Source organism: Strix uralensis, chromosome 32, assembly GCF_047716275.1.
Source record: "Strix uralensis isolate ZFMK-TIS-50842 chromosome 32, bStrUra1, whole genome shotgun sequence".
Classification (NCBI taxonomy): domain Eukaryota; kingdom Metazoa; phylum Chordata; class Aves; order Strigiformes; family Strigidae; genus Strix; species Strix uralensis.
The window spans coordinates 2,608,608-2,623,406 of record NC_134003.1 but is presented as its reverse complement, the minus strand read 5'-3'; the positions used below and the strand labels follow the sequence as shown (position 1 = coordinate 2,623,406).

General features: G+C 51.9%; 1 protein-coding gene across 5 annotated transcripts in view; it reads right to left on the bottom strand.

The window, feature by feature from the left end:
- Nucleotides 1–14,621, bottom strand: part of OTUD7B (OTU deubiquitinase 7B) — a 38,366-nt gene extending 23,745 nt beyond the window's left edge. For all 5 annotated transcript variants that reach the window (XR_012626723.1, XR_012626722.1, XM_074853147.1 and 2 more), the window contains exon 1: nucleotides 14,477–14,621. The gene's annotated coding sequence lies outside the window, so the exon portion shown is untranslated. The remainder of the gene's footprint in view (nucleotides 1–14,476) is intronic.
- Nucleotides 14,622–14,799: the final 178 nt, after the last annotated feature.

Below are 14,799 nucleotides of genomic sequence, written 5' to 3'. Positions count from 1 at the left end.
GTGCGCAAAGGAAATAAAAGCAAGACCAAAACGCTGTAATTAGTAGAGGTTGCTTATACAAAACAAAACAAAAAGCCCCTTTCAGGCAAAAAAAAAAAAACCCAGCCAACCAAACCCCAAACAATTCCTCTTCTTGCAGAAGAAAATAAATGCCCCAGTCCGGATCTCCTTCCCAGAAGGGAGCAAAACCAGTCTGGCCAAAGGTATATTACGTAAATCTGAAGTTTTAGCAGGTCCGAAGCTTCAGGAAGGTGTGTGCTCCTGCTGTGCACTCAAATCCTGATTTTCTGCATTCCTCGAGGCAGAAACGGAGAGCAGCGCACATCCGCAGGAGTCTGGACCCAGCAAAAAGCTCCGCTGGATTATTATTTTTTTTTTTTTTTTGCAGTTCAAGAGTCATGATAAAAATCCTACTGTCAAGGGATAGAAACTGCTAGAAAAAAAAAAAATTCACCCTGAGCTGAAAGTTTGGCATGTGAAGAAGAGGGGAAAAATTTTGTAAGGCTGGTGGAGGGAGGTGTTGCCGTATTGACAGGAAATTTCAGTATTACAGGGAAGATGAACAAACCTGTTTGTTTTCCTTGTGCCTTGAAAAAAAAAAGTCTCTTTTCAGGATTATTCCTAAAGATGGCCAAAACTCCCTGGTGCCTTAAAAAAGTCTCTTTTCAGGATTATTCCTAAAGATGGCCAAAACTCCCTGGTGCCTTAAAAATGTCTGTTTTCAGGATTATTCCTAAAGATGGCCAAAACTCCCTGGTGCCTTAAAAATGTCTGTTTTCAGGATTATTCCTAAAGATGGCCAAAACTCCCTGGTGCCTTAAAAAAGTCTCTTTTCAGGATTATTCCTAAAGATGGCCAAAACTCCCTGGTGCCTTAAAAAAGTCTCTTTTCAGGATTATTCCTAAAGATGGCCAAAACTCCCTGGTGCCTTAAAAAAGTCTCTTTTCAGGATTATTCCTAAAGATGGCCAAAACTCCCTGGTGCCTTAAAAATGTCTGTTTTCAGGATTATTCCTAAAGATGGCCAAAACTCCCTGGTGCCTTAAAAATGTCTGTTTTCAGGATTATTCCTAAAGATGGGCAAAACTCCCTGGTGCCTTAAAAATGTCTCTTTTCAGGATTATTCCTAAAGATGGCCAAAACTCCCTGGTGCCTTAAAAAAGTCTCTTTTCAGGATTATTCCTAAAGATGGGCAAAACTCCCTAACGGCACGCAACTCCCAAACCCCAAGAGCAGCAAGTTAAACATCCACGCTTTAATCTGGAATTTCCTGGCTTTGTTGGTTAAATACCATTCCTATTATCTTCCACGCTCACTAATCATATACTTATTAACTTCATGCGCACAGAAAAACTACTTAATATTCTTTTATCACCGGAGCAATCTCAGGGCTATTGCCGGCTGAAGGCAATCCTAAAACCGAGCGTATTCAGACAGCAACGTCTGGCAGGAGATTCTTGCTCTTGCCCCATCAGTGATGGAGGGAACATCCCTAATTAGAAGTCACACGTTGGATCCTCTAACCACCGGCGAGAGCTGTAGAACAGCAGTTTCTAAATGAAAACTCACTGTAATAAACGCTAACTTCCTTCTGGTGGAAAAAAAAAAAATAAAAGAAAAAAAAAATCAAAAGAAGCGTACGCAGCAAAGCGTGGCTTTTGGGGAGGAAAAGAGCAGCAGCACAGCCCACAGCCGCTAACGGATGGCATTTGCAGTTACCGAGCAAACTCCCTCGCGCTCAAAAATGTCAGGCAAAACACAGATGGAAAACTCCGGGTCCAACGACGCGGCGATGAACTGCTGGAGAGATTTATCGCCGAGTTCAAATGAAGAAACAACCTCTCTCTCTGGTTTCAGTTGTTATTTATTATTTTCTTTCCCGTCCAAGGGAAACTCGCTCTCCTCCTCCTCCCTCCCTCCGCAAACCCAAGCCCAAAGAGATCCGCAACCACAAATATATCATCCAGCAAAGGCGACAGGGGTCAAGCACACCCAAATACCCCCCATAAATATATCGGTGGGCACGTACGATGCTATCGCGACCGCTTCCACAGCTGGGTATAATCAGTGAGCCTTCCCAATGCACTGCAAACAGAAATATGCTAAAAAACCCCATATTTAGGGCTAAAAAAGCAGTCGTTTCTACAATCTCTGCCATACTGATAGTTATTTGCAGGACACACCAGCAGGAATTAAATGGTGAATAGCCACAATTTAATCTTCCTGAACAGCCCAGCCTCTCCTCTCCAGCCGAAGTCCGCGTGGTGGCATCGCCCTCGCGTGAACTTCAGCCCAAAAAACCCCAGGGTGCCAGTTTTCCTCCCGTATTTAACCAGAACAAGATAAAAAGGGCAACAGGACGAAGAAAACAAGTTGCCTGAAAATCCTGGAGGAACGTCTCCAGCGCATCTGATGGGGATGCAAAGCCCCTGATGCAAAATGCCCCACCTTTGGCATTTTACAGATTTTTGGGATGAATTTGCATCTTTACCAAAGTTTATCAGATTTTTTAATTACACAGCTTTGTTACGGATCTGAAATACCGAAGAAAGCCGCCGTATCCCGCGTTACAGGGTTTTTTTCCATTATCGTACAGCCCGTTTCTTTAAGCTGAGAAATATTTCATAATCAGTACTTCACAAGGAAAGGCTGCTTTCTAAATATTTACATTTTAAGCTATTCCACGGAAAAAAAAAAAGCCCCATCGAACGTCACGCTCTGCACACCCAAAGCTTTTGCTCTTTAACGTTGCGCACAAAGTAACGGCCAGATCTTGCGAGTCCTGCCTCCCGCTGCCCTCACGCAGGAAGGACGGCGGCCAAATCTCCCTCTTTCTACTAGCGAAGAGCCAAAACCAAATTGCCTTAATTTGCAAAGACTTTAATTAGAAGGATTCCCCGTGCGCTGCCTGGCTCCGGGAGGGAAGCACCCAGAAACACCAACAAAGCGTGCGTCGGAAGATGCCACTATCCCTAAATTCCTTTAATTCTCCTCCTAGCAGACACTCCCCAAGCTCCTCCGAGATATTTCCAAATCCTGCACATCCCTCGAAGCTTTTCTCATTTAATTCCCCCACCGGGCTGCAGCGCTGTAGCCACTAATGTCAGGTGTTGGAAAACCAGCATGTTTTCCTTAATTGTATTTTCAGGTACAAAACAGAGTCGAGAATCTGTATCTCCAAGCTCTTCAGATAATTAAAAGCTTGATTTAAGAGGGGGAAAATGACAGCGCGGAGCTTAACGAGCTCTGAACTTACAGAGAGGCGACGGCTGGCTCGCACCGACGCTTCGTTACCGGCTCCGAATTAAAACGCGCTCTTCAGAGCTTCAGAACGGCAGGCAGGAACGCTTGGCAGCAACCGTCCCATTGTGATAAGGTCCTATCATCTCCTTCCCATCATTCTTCTGGCGAGAAGCAAGATTTTTCTTGCTGCTTTTGGCACTAATATCGCAGCGCAGCCCAAATCACGGCCGCCGCTCGCGGGGGAAACGCTTTGTAAGCGGCTTCCCAGGACCGACGAGCGACCCCAAAGGTTGTACCTGCAGTACCCTGGAAGCGTATAGTCAATATTTTATCTAAGAAATAACGGCAACTAATTCACCAGGGAGCTGTCGTGCTTCCCTCGCTGAGATTTTCAAAACCTGGAGGGAAAAAAAAATCCCAACGAACCCACCCCCCCCAAAATATCAAAACACCTTTAGCTGCAAAATGCAATATTGACATCGCGCCGCGGGAGACGGGGATGCCAAGGCAGCTCTGCCCCGTAAATCCGGAGGATTTACATCTCGGTTTGGCCTCACGCAAATGAGGTTTCCCAAAAATTTGCATAGAGGATCAGAATAGATGGCTGGGGAAGGCGAGCGCCTCCTTCCCCAGCGAAATCTGGGAAAAGATTTCTATTTGACTCCCCGCACGGCCGGGCGGCGGACAATTGCACATTGTTATTTGCACCCCGTCAGGAAAATTATTTGGCACGGACGGTGCCGCGTGGCAGCGCAGTAGTGGGTGTTTACGCAGCACCCAGCATATTTTGGGGGGGAACGCTGCAAAATATATACCCAGCTCCATCTCCAGATTTCCGATGGACAGATGTTATCCCGTTTCAGCCATCTCCCTGCAAACAAACAGGAGAAGCGAGGCCAAGGGATGCAGAATATTTATGCCCTCTCCCTCCCGTTCAGCTCTACCTTAAAATATGGAAAAAAAAAATATCACTTTCAAGGGAATAAACCGTTTGATTGATGTGCTGCTTGGGTCGCTTCAGAACGTGGGGTTTCAGGCTTTGGGTCCTTCGTTATAATCCTCATTTTCTGGGCTGAGTAGCTCAGTTACTTCCTCCCAGCTCGCTCCCCTTCAGAGTTGTTCCGTGACTTTGTTATCGCCTTAGATCCTTCACATTCCCTCTCCCATGGTTCGCGTCTGCTCAGATCTCACCGTCAAGCCCCCGAGTCGGTGGGAGGTTGAACGCTTTGACAAAACACCACAGATGAGGATTATCCATCTCATCGCAGCCTCCCACAAGAAGCTGCCCTCCAGTAGAAACCGTAGGGCAATAAATTCACAGAAGACTTTCATCCCAACTACTTTTGGGTCAACCTTTTCGAAACCGTAAGAGTGTATTAGTCCTTCTGCTGATGGATTTTGCTGGAGCACGCAGCTTCCCAGACGTTTCAGCGTGGTTTGGTGGAAGACTGGCAAACCCCCAGGGGAACAAACTCAAAACCAAAGCAAAAGGCAGTGCAAGGAAGCTAAATTTGAAACACAAACAGCACAAGCTAAAGAGGGTAGAAGAGGCCAAAGAGGAAAAGCTCAAGAGAAAATAAACCTTCTCCTGGTGTCGGCGACAGCACCGGCGGCTCAGACGGAGACTTCCACCGAGTAGGTACCGACCGAGCCCCGGAGCTGACAGTGGTGGCAACGCTGCCTTTGAACCGTGTGTGACTCCTCGTTTTAGAAACCACAATGTCCTGGACTGTCAGGAATCCTCCGAGCCCAACGCCTCTTCTGCCATGACACAAGCGCTGAACTATGCGGGCGAAACGCGAGGGACCGGAGCAGGAGTCGTGCCGCTCGCTGCTGGGGCCTCCTGATTACGAACTCCCCACGTTCGAGGCAAACACTGGCATCTTTCAGCTCTCGGCATTCTGCTTTTCCCCAGAATTTGCCGTATCACCGTCCAGATAAAATTGGGTGTTTCAGAAGGCTGACATTTCTCCTCCCTCGTCCCAACCAGCAGCGCCCGTGCCCCCTTTCACCTGCCCCCAATCTCTCACCAAGTGCCATAAATAGAAGAAACCAGGTAAAAGCTCAGCGCAGCTCACACGGAACCCACCTTCCCCCCACTCTCCATTCTCCTTTTCTTTTAGAAACACATTTTAAATATGAGCTCCAGCCACCGCTATCAGCAGGCCACCAGCAGCATCTTCAGCCTCAGCTGTCCTAAAAGCCGCTCATTTTTAAGGATGCTCCTATCTCCAGGAGCATCGTTACGACACGGTCTTGCAGTTCCATCGGCCGCGTCACGCAGGCACGGGATAACGTTGGCACTCTCAAACCTCTGCAAATCCACCTATTTTTAGAGCAGCTTGGCATAACGTCGGGCGTGGGCTGCCCTCAACGACGGTGCACCATCGGGAACCTCATTTCACAAGCATCTCCCTCCCAATGCAATTCTTCGAGTGCCCGTGCAGATAGAAACAGCTCTATTAGGATAAGCAAAAAAACACCTACCCCATAGGGATGTCACAATATTTAGTTAGCTAATGCTTGTAAAATGCTATAAAAAGCTTAATTAAGCCTCGCCCTTATGAGACACTGGAAGGATTTGCAGCCTCGTTTCAGAGGCAGGAGACAGACGAGTGCTAGGCAGCAAAAACACGAGCCTGGGAAGAGTTTCCACGGCCCAGCCAGGGCATCACTGGCTGTTTCAAATAATCTTGGGGAAAACCCCAGAAAAAACAGCAGTTGCATTCACCAGGAGGCCAAGAGCCAGGCCAGTATTTTAAACATTCTCCTGCAAAAGAGCACAAGACTCAAATCTAATAAATAACCACCTCGTTATGCACAGGACCAGATTCTTACACCACCAGCTACAGGCCTGAACGCCCTCCACAAAGATCCTCCTCCGCTTCTGCTATCAAAGCTTATAAAAGCAATTTATGACCTGATCAGGAAAGGTGCGGATTTACTGCTGCCTGCAGTAATTTCTCCAGGATAAGGCAGGAGTTTACGAGGCGAGAACCCGCTGGGTAAGGGTGCTGGGGTGGCCCAAGGTGACGGCAGCTCCTTCTGCCCCAAAATGGGGTGGTGGGTGTCGCTGCTCCAGCACCCATCACCCTCAGCAAGAATCCACCGTCCCTGCATCGGTCGTGGGGCCGCGGCACAAGCAGCCCCCGCTGACCTCCAGGGAGAGCGACTCAGGCTGCTAATTAACATGATTTAAACACCCCCCGACCGCCGCTGCCCCAAGGGAGGGCTCACGCCAAGCGGGGAGAGCTGCGGGAACAACCACCCCGGCAGCGGGGCAAAGCCTTCACCCGCGCAGCCGGTCGCAGGCTGAACTTCCAGCCCAGCTCGCACAAGCCGAGCAGCAAGGGCGTCCCGCTCCTCCGCACCGACGAGCTCCTAAATAAGCCTGAAATTAAATCCGACAGAATTAGTCGATCGCATCTCCAAAGGCCACATTCAGAAGTGTATTAATTTCAGTTTTAACTGCTCTTCTCCCCTTGATTTTTAAACATTCGCATGAACTCAAGGTAGAACACCTTTCTGACTGCATTGGGCTTAAATAGCGCAGGCTCAAAACAAGGCTAAAAGGTTATTAATAAATTACTCTCCACCTTGAGATGTTTCTAAAACAATGTAAAAGCTGCAGGGTGTTGCTTAAATCAACAAAAGCAAGAAGAGAAACGGCTCGCGAGCTCCCAGCCCCTCTCCTGCCACGGGTGGGGATTTCGGGAAGGTGCCCGCCGGACCCGGAGGTGTTTCGCAGATCTGCCAGCAAATGGTTTCAGGCTGATTCACTGGGGCTTTTTGTGATGTTTTTTTTTTTACGTTGTCCTGTCCAGAAAGGATGACTGAGTTCATTGCTGCTGGAAATACTTCACCCCGTTTTGCTGTCGTGCCTGAACACGCTGTCATACTTGTGGAGCGTGGTCCTCTGCGAGCTGCGGAGGAGCAAGCCACCAGCCTCGGCTAACGAAGGAGACGACTCCCCTGGGAGAAAACCTTTTTTTACAAACAATACGTGGTTTCATACCAGACTCAACACCAGACTAACCCTCCCGGTCACCTTAGGGCGATGTTCCGAGCTCTGCTTCCAGAAAAACTCTTCCCACGTTTCTGCTTGGCACCAGCTGCTTTATCAGTTGCGAGCAAATACAAGAGGAAAGCACAAAAAATGCAAATTTACAACCATCCACTCAACACCCCTGATAAGAGCCTTCTGGATTACTAATATTTAGGAGCCTTCATCATTCCGCTTGCTTTTCCAATGAGACTGCCCAGGTTCCTGAAAGCCAATCTTATCAAAGTCAGCAACGTAGCGCGAAATCTTCAGTTCTGGCACAAAAGCGGGTTGAATAGAAAAAGAAACGAAACTCAGTATTTATTTATTTTTGTAGCCAGTCACAAAAAAGCTGCCTGGCAAGAGACACGCTGGTGCTGCACTGACAAACCCCCAAGCCCCAGCTCGCATCAAGAACAAGAAGTCAAGCCTAGACCATCCGCGCAGGACCAGCTTTCGGAGGTGCCTTAAGCGTGTCTTGATCTTAGACTCAAACGAAAGTCAGAAGCAGGTGTCCTCCTTCAGCCCCCGGGCATCCGCTTCCTGCTCGCTCAAGGCAGCAGGACACAGCAACCAAAACTATATTAGGAAACTTGACAGTTTCAGCCCAAGGAAAACGTTTCCTTTTGCGTCAAAAGCCCATGCGCAACCTCTCTGGGTTTTAAACTCCAGCTTTTAAGTCAACATTATAAAAGACACCAGCAACCGAAGAGGACTTTCATCTTCAAGTGCATTTAAATACACCCTTCGCACCGCGTATATTCTGATTTGAAGCAGAGTTTGGGCTGGGTAGGTGTGTTTCCCTGCCTTGTTACTAAAAAAAAAAAAATAAATCTGATTTCTTAAGATTTGGGCATGCCAAGGTCCCAGCGCAGGGGCGACAGGCGGCCTCTGAGCCGGTGTCCATTTGCCAACGAGGAGCACGACGAAGAAAGGACGAACTAGCCCCTCCCGGGGGTCTCCGAGAGGCAGAGGCCAACCCATCTATATGATCAGTCCGTGCCTTCGGTGGCTTTAATGCACAAGAAAACAACAGTAGCAAAATCTTACACCACAACACTCCAGATTTTGTCAGCTGCCCACCCACGGATGACTTTATTACGTTACCTGTCAGCTTCTCTGCTGCTTCTGCCCAGAATTTTTAGCAGTATATTAATCTTCCCCCCCCCAGCTCACACCAGGGCCTGAGCGCAGCGATGTTTCCAGTGGAGCAATGCAGTGGGGAGATTACGCCGAGCCGTGAGTCACACCTAGCTCTGAACTATAATAAGCTTGATCCTTACACAAACAGTCTTTCTTGCTTGGTCACCACACCCATAAAAACAGAGAGTGAAAGCCGGGCATCCCAAAGCGCCGTAAGGATGCCTCCACCTATCGCCAGTTCAGACCTTCATCCTTCCAGGCAGTGAGACAACAACCTGTCCAGTTTTGCCTCTGCCTTTCAGAAAGGGGCAGCGAAGAGAAAGCTGGGTTTAGTTAATCTCTATGCGAGTCTGCAAGCCTCTGTAAACAGGAATTAAAACACTTACTACCAAACGCCCACCCAAAACGAGAGTAAAGTCAGGAAAAATACACAGTAGCAAAGTAATTCGCAGCTTCCTCGCTTCCCACATCCTCTCTGCAGGACCTCAGACCACCAAAATTAATTTGTCGGGTTTTGGTACGAAGTCAGCAGAAGCGAAGCCGGAGAAGCACGGAGCATCCTGGTCCTCCGTGGCAGTTCGCAGAGCTGCGGGATGGTGCTCCCTGCCCTAACTCGACCAGGCAAAATAAAAGAGACCAAGGGAAGAAATAAAAAGGAAGCAAGGTAAAATAATTAAATGTACCTTAGCTTCATCACGTGTGTCTTCCAGGGCATAATGGGAAAAAGAAAAAAAAATAATCATCAAGCACACTTAACTAAATAAGCATTCCACCGGAAACAAATACAACCCACAGAGCAGGAAAGATGGACTATTAGTTCCAGGATCATCGTTTTAAGGGGCTTTAATTTTCTTATTTTGTTAAGATTTCAATCGTGTTGAGAACATGTCCTTCAGAAAAAGAAAAAAAAAAAATATTTTTTTAAGGGCTAATGTCAAAACTAAGCATTAAACATGATCTGGAACTCCTGTATCGTAGGTGGCCTTTTGCTCTGTTTACAAAGGTGTTTCCAGAAATATTTTAGGAGCGTAGAACTACGATGGCTCTTCCCCTGATTCGCCACGTGATTTTTTTGACAAGGGCTGGAACCCGCGCCGGGTCACCAGGGCTCCAGTCCCAGAAGCACAAAGTCAGCGCATGACCTTGGCCCGGCACCTCCACCTCGTCCCAGGCGGGAGAAAGGACAAGAGCACCTCCGAGATGGACCCTCCAAAGCCCTCAGGTGCCTTCAGAGGGGAACCAAAGCGCCAAAATCCACGAGAAATCTCGTTTTGCCAGACCCAGCCGGAGGCTTTTTGCTCCCCACCGTCAGTCACCCACTTTGCTTTGCGAAGCTCCACCACGGGCGAGGCAGCAAGTAGAAACAGATCAATTCCTAAACCAAAAATCCACCCAAATCCCTGCAATTAGCAGCTCTTACCCCCACCGCGGAGCGAACGGCGCCTGGCTCGCGCTCCCCCAGGACCCGCACGCCCCAACGAGAGGTTCATGTGCAGCTCAGAGGTGAGACGGGCGAGACTTCGGTGCCGGAAGCAGCCCCACGCCTGAGCTGAGCGAGCCCTGCTCTTTCCTTAACGAGCCTTATCAGAATAGCTACCAGCAAAATCAGCTCCTCGTGCGGCTCGGCTCCAAACGAGCAAGACCTGAAGGTCCTCGAGGGAGGTTCCTGGCTTTCTCCTCCTTCCCACGATCGCGGGGCGCTGCCTCCGTCCCAGCCTCCATCCCTGACCCGACACGGGCAGGTTACCTAACGCGGGCGAGAACAGCCAAAACACAGAGCTGGGATTAGCGATGCCGTGCTGAACCTGACCTGACCTAATACCTTTATTATAGTCGCTAAGCTCTGACTAGGTGCTGTACGAGACGGGATACGGACCGGGCAGCTCTCGCTTCGTCGCTGGCAAAAATCAACCTGGCAGATCATCATCGAACCTCCGCGATCGGAGCCCAGCAAAATAGTTATTCCTGGTGAAAAGGAAGGTGCAAGAAAACCTGTGAGCTCACCAACTCCTTCAGCCCAAAGAACAGGCGCTGCGGATGCAAAAAGAGGAATATTTGTGAAGAGACGCGACAGGCAGCCTGCGGTCAGGCCGGACCTAGCCCTGAGGTCGCAGGGCTGCAGCATCTCGTGCTTGGTACAAGCAGCTCCTCAAGGAGATTTACCATCCTGAGAAACCCGACCCTCGGAAGCCTCCTGCAGATTTTTGGCACGATCCGGGCTGCTTCCTGACGGCACGCCGTCCCTGCAGACGGAGGTTTTCCAACAGGGAAAAGGCGTTCTTAAAAATACGCTGTTGCTCAAGAGTTGGAGCGCAAGGAAAGCAGCAGTTAAGCAAGAGTTACAGTGAAAGTTTATAAAAATGGGATGGTTTTCATATGCTTAACGGCTTTTAAATAAAAACTTTACCCTATTTTCCAGAGCTACAACCACCTGCTTCCCTTTGCTCTAAATACAACCGTGCTAATTTCAACACCCAGATTAGTCTAAAACTTGGGTTGAAGAACACGTCGGCAGCCGCGCAGGAATGAAGCCTCCGAGCTGTATAAAAGCCAGAAAAGTCTGCAACACAAACACAGCAGCTTTATTAAGTCCGAGGCCCCACCCACATCATCATCGCTCTTACTTATCGATTCCTCTTCGGAGAGGGTTTGTGCTTTTCGGGATAAATTACAAACCTGAACTTTGTTAGGTCCTGAAGGCAAAACAACGGCTCAAAGCCCGACACGGATCATGTGTTACATTAAAAAAAAGCATTGTCATAACAGTGCAATAATTAATAAGGATGACTATTGAGCATGCACGGTCTAATTCTCACAGCATCCTGGCTTCCACTTAAGCATCAACTTTTCACCTCTGAACACTGCCCACGGGAGAGGACACGGGGCAGCACCCAGGACCCGGGGGGGGAAGCGCAGCCACGTCTGGGATAAACGAGCCGATGGCCACGGCAGCGCGGAATGACGGGCTGTAAAGTCTGGCCATAAACACACCACGCGCCACGGGGCTGCGTTAACAGCCTCGTTAGGATGAGGGACGGCAGTGGCAGGAACGGAAGGTGCAGAATTTCCTAAAATCGGCCTTCCTTACGCTGAGGCTTGATGAAGCCATTAAATCGTTTGAGGAGCGCAGCAGCACCCGCGCTCTCAGGAGCAGGGTCACGCTCCCAAGAATTACAGTAATTATATAAACGACCCGTCTTAGGCTCTCTTCCCGGTTTAGCCAACGACGAGGCACATATCTAAAATAAACACAGTTTTCTCAGTGGCTGCCTGCAAGGGAATTAACTTTGAGACAAATTCACCGGCTTAAACCAGGCCACTACTATTTCCAGCGCAAAGCCCGGCTGCGGGAGCCCAGCACTTGCTGTCCCCACTGGCCTCCCGGGGGACACTCGCTATCAGCGCCTCCACAGATCGGGCCGCGGCAGATTCTGCATCATTTTCTCCCCATAGTGTTTTGAGCCAGTCCTCTTCCCGCTGGGTAAATCTATTTTTTCTGTCATCCGAAGAGATGAGTTCAGTTTAACTAAAGCTCTGTCGGAGCCAAGGCACTTGTTGAGCTACGGGGCGAGAGAACATCCCTTCCAGCGCAGAGAGCAAAGCCCCATCCCGTGCAACCGCACGGCACCGAGCGGCAGAGACTCGCCAGAAACACACTAAACACTCAGCAGAAAGACAAACCAACAAAAATTAAGTCAGTAGAAGGACCACGGTCCTGATCCTCATAAGTATTTGGGCGCACAACTCCTCTGTGCATCCCCTGCCTCCCTCCGTCGTGGCAGGGATTTGCTCGCAGGGCGAGAGCTGCCGCGTGTTTCACACCCACCAACGCTCCCGGAGGACGCCCCGGTGTGGTACGGAGGCTCCTCCGAGCCGCGTGCTCGCAACGAGCGTCTCGCCAGACACATCGACCGTCGAAGTCCTGACCTGCCGCGCCCTCTCCCTTCTATCAGCTTCTTTCTTTAGGAAGCAAAAACGCACGTTCGCGTCGTTTCACCACCACGACGCGGCGCAGGCACACGCCGCTCAAGCCACTGCACGGCGGCTTCGCCAACGCATTTTCCGTCGAGAACATCCCTCGTTTTTGCTGGGAAAAGGAAGTTTTTCTCGCTACGCCGGGGCAACAACTCACAGCGGGCAGAAAGGAGCTCGGCGCCTGCAGCCCCCGCTCCGCGCAGGTGGAAGCTGCGACGCCCCGAGTCATCGCGCCAACCGCTTATTTCCCTTTTACACCTACTTCAAATAGCAGCTTTTGTTCCACTGAAACTATTGATCCAAGTCTTACAATTCGCACCGTGAGGCTTTATTTTTTTTCTTAAACACTGACGAAAAAGAAGTGCCAAAGAAAAAATTGCCACGATGTTTTAAAGTCCAACCGACCGGCCCGCTCTCCTCCTGCGATAGAAGGAGCTCAAAGGTGCAGCAGAGAGCGAACCCAAACCCAAACCCAGGAGTCTGACCGCAGCGTACGAACAGGGGCGACCGCGACCAGCCCTCGCCGAGGTCTGGAAACACGCAGCAAGGTCAGGGAGAAGAAATCCAGCGTCGCCAGTGATCCGACGTGGAGGATTTCAGCCATCACGTTCAGCTTTCCCAGCTACGTGACTTAAGCCGACAATAACGCCTGTATTAGCCCTGCAATTCAAAGCCAAAAATCATCCCCCCCGCACGCTGCAAACACCGTCGCGTAACTAATCACCGCGCCGGCGTTAGCCCATTTTACAGACGGGCAAGCGGAGAGGCATCGCGGCGGGGATGAGCCACGCTCTCCCCGGTGTAATCCTGGGAGGATCCGTCCCGTTACCGCGCTCCTTGCGTAAGCGACTCCCACGACACAGCGTCGGTGCAAAGACATTTCCCTTAAGCATGGGATTGTCAGAGATGCTCGAGCCGGTGAGTCACCGCCAGCCTCCTCGCCCACAAGGAAAGCATACGGAGTCCACGGCAACCTGTAATTAGCCGGACGAGAAACTCCCTTTCCTCCCGAGATTAAGACGGGTAAACTCTTAGAGTTGTTTTTTTAAGCTCGTGTCTTGCTGGGGTACGGCCGAGCACCCCCAGCACGGCCCCAGCCCCGGCGATGTCGCACAGATCTTCACCCTAACACCCGGTGCTGTTAAACAACCGCACGGAAAAAACAACAACAACAAAAAAGACAACGGCTTTTCACCGAGGCAAAACCCTCGGCACGAGGCCGGAGGCTGGCAGCAAAGTTCCCTCCGGTGCGAACACAAAACACGGGATTGCAAAGCCGCGCGGATTTTCCAGGCTGCAAAGGGCAATCCTCTTTGGTTCGCACCGGAGGAGAAGGAACCAAATTACAGTTATTTGGCCCAAAATCATCGCAAGTGAGAAGGTTTTAATAACCCAGCGCCCACCGCCCCGTCCTTGCCTGTTCCTACGTCCCGGTTGAGTTTACACCCGGCTCAGGCGCCGGACGGACCCGCAGACACCAGCCCGGCTCAACCGCGGTCACTCCCGTCGCAAAGCCGGGCTCATCCTCCCCTCCCCGGGGATTTAGTCGAGCCTAAATTATTGCGACCGACCCCACGGAGCCAGAAACCGCCGAAACCTCCGCGCTTGGTGACTGCTCCAACAGAAGCGACGCTGAGGGGTTGGGGCGGCGGGGACCGGAGGAGCCCGAGGGCTCCTCACCGGACGGGGACGCGGGGGGAGGCGGAGGGGGGCGGCCACGGCCGCGGGTGGGAGCCCGGTCGCCCCCGGCCCCGCCGCCCCCCTCCGCGGCCTGAGGCGGCTGCAGCAGGACCCCGCCGTACCCCGGGACCCCCCCACCCCCGAGGCCCAACAGGGGGGCCCGGCCGCTCCCGGGAGCCCAACCGGGACCGGGCGATCCCCCGGGCCCCACCCCACCCCCGGGCCCAGGCGGGACCTGCGGCCACCCGGGGACCACCCCGCCGCTCCCTCAGGCAAACACCGTGACCCCCAGCGGGACCCGCCGCCGCTCCGGGAGCCCCGAGGCCGCCGCCACCCCAGGCCCGGCCCCGCTGAAAACTTTCCCGACCTCCCCGGGACACCGGACGGGCGTTACCTGCGCGCGGCTCCATGGCGCTCCGGACCGGACCGCAGCCGATCTGGTCGCGGTGGCCGCCGCCGAGGCCGCGCTCCCGGAGGAGCGGGAGGGGGAGGGGAGCGCGGGCCGCCGCCGCCCGGAACGCGCCGCCGCCCCCGTTCCCGCCCGGAACGCTTTGGCGGCGCACGCGGCCGCCCCGCCCCGCCGGGCCGAGCCAATGGCGGCCTCCGGGTGGCCCCGCCCCCTCCCCTCACGGCGGCGCAACGGCGCCTGCGCGGGGCGGGGCGGGGAGCGCCCCCCTGCGGCCGGGCGGGAACCGCCGTGTGGGGCCTGTGTGGGGC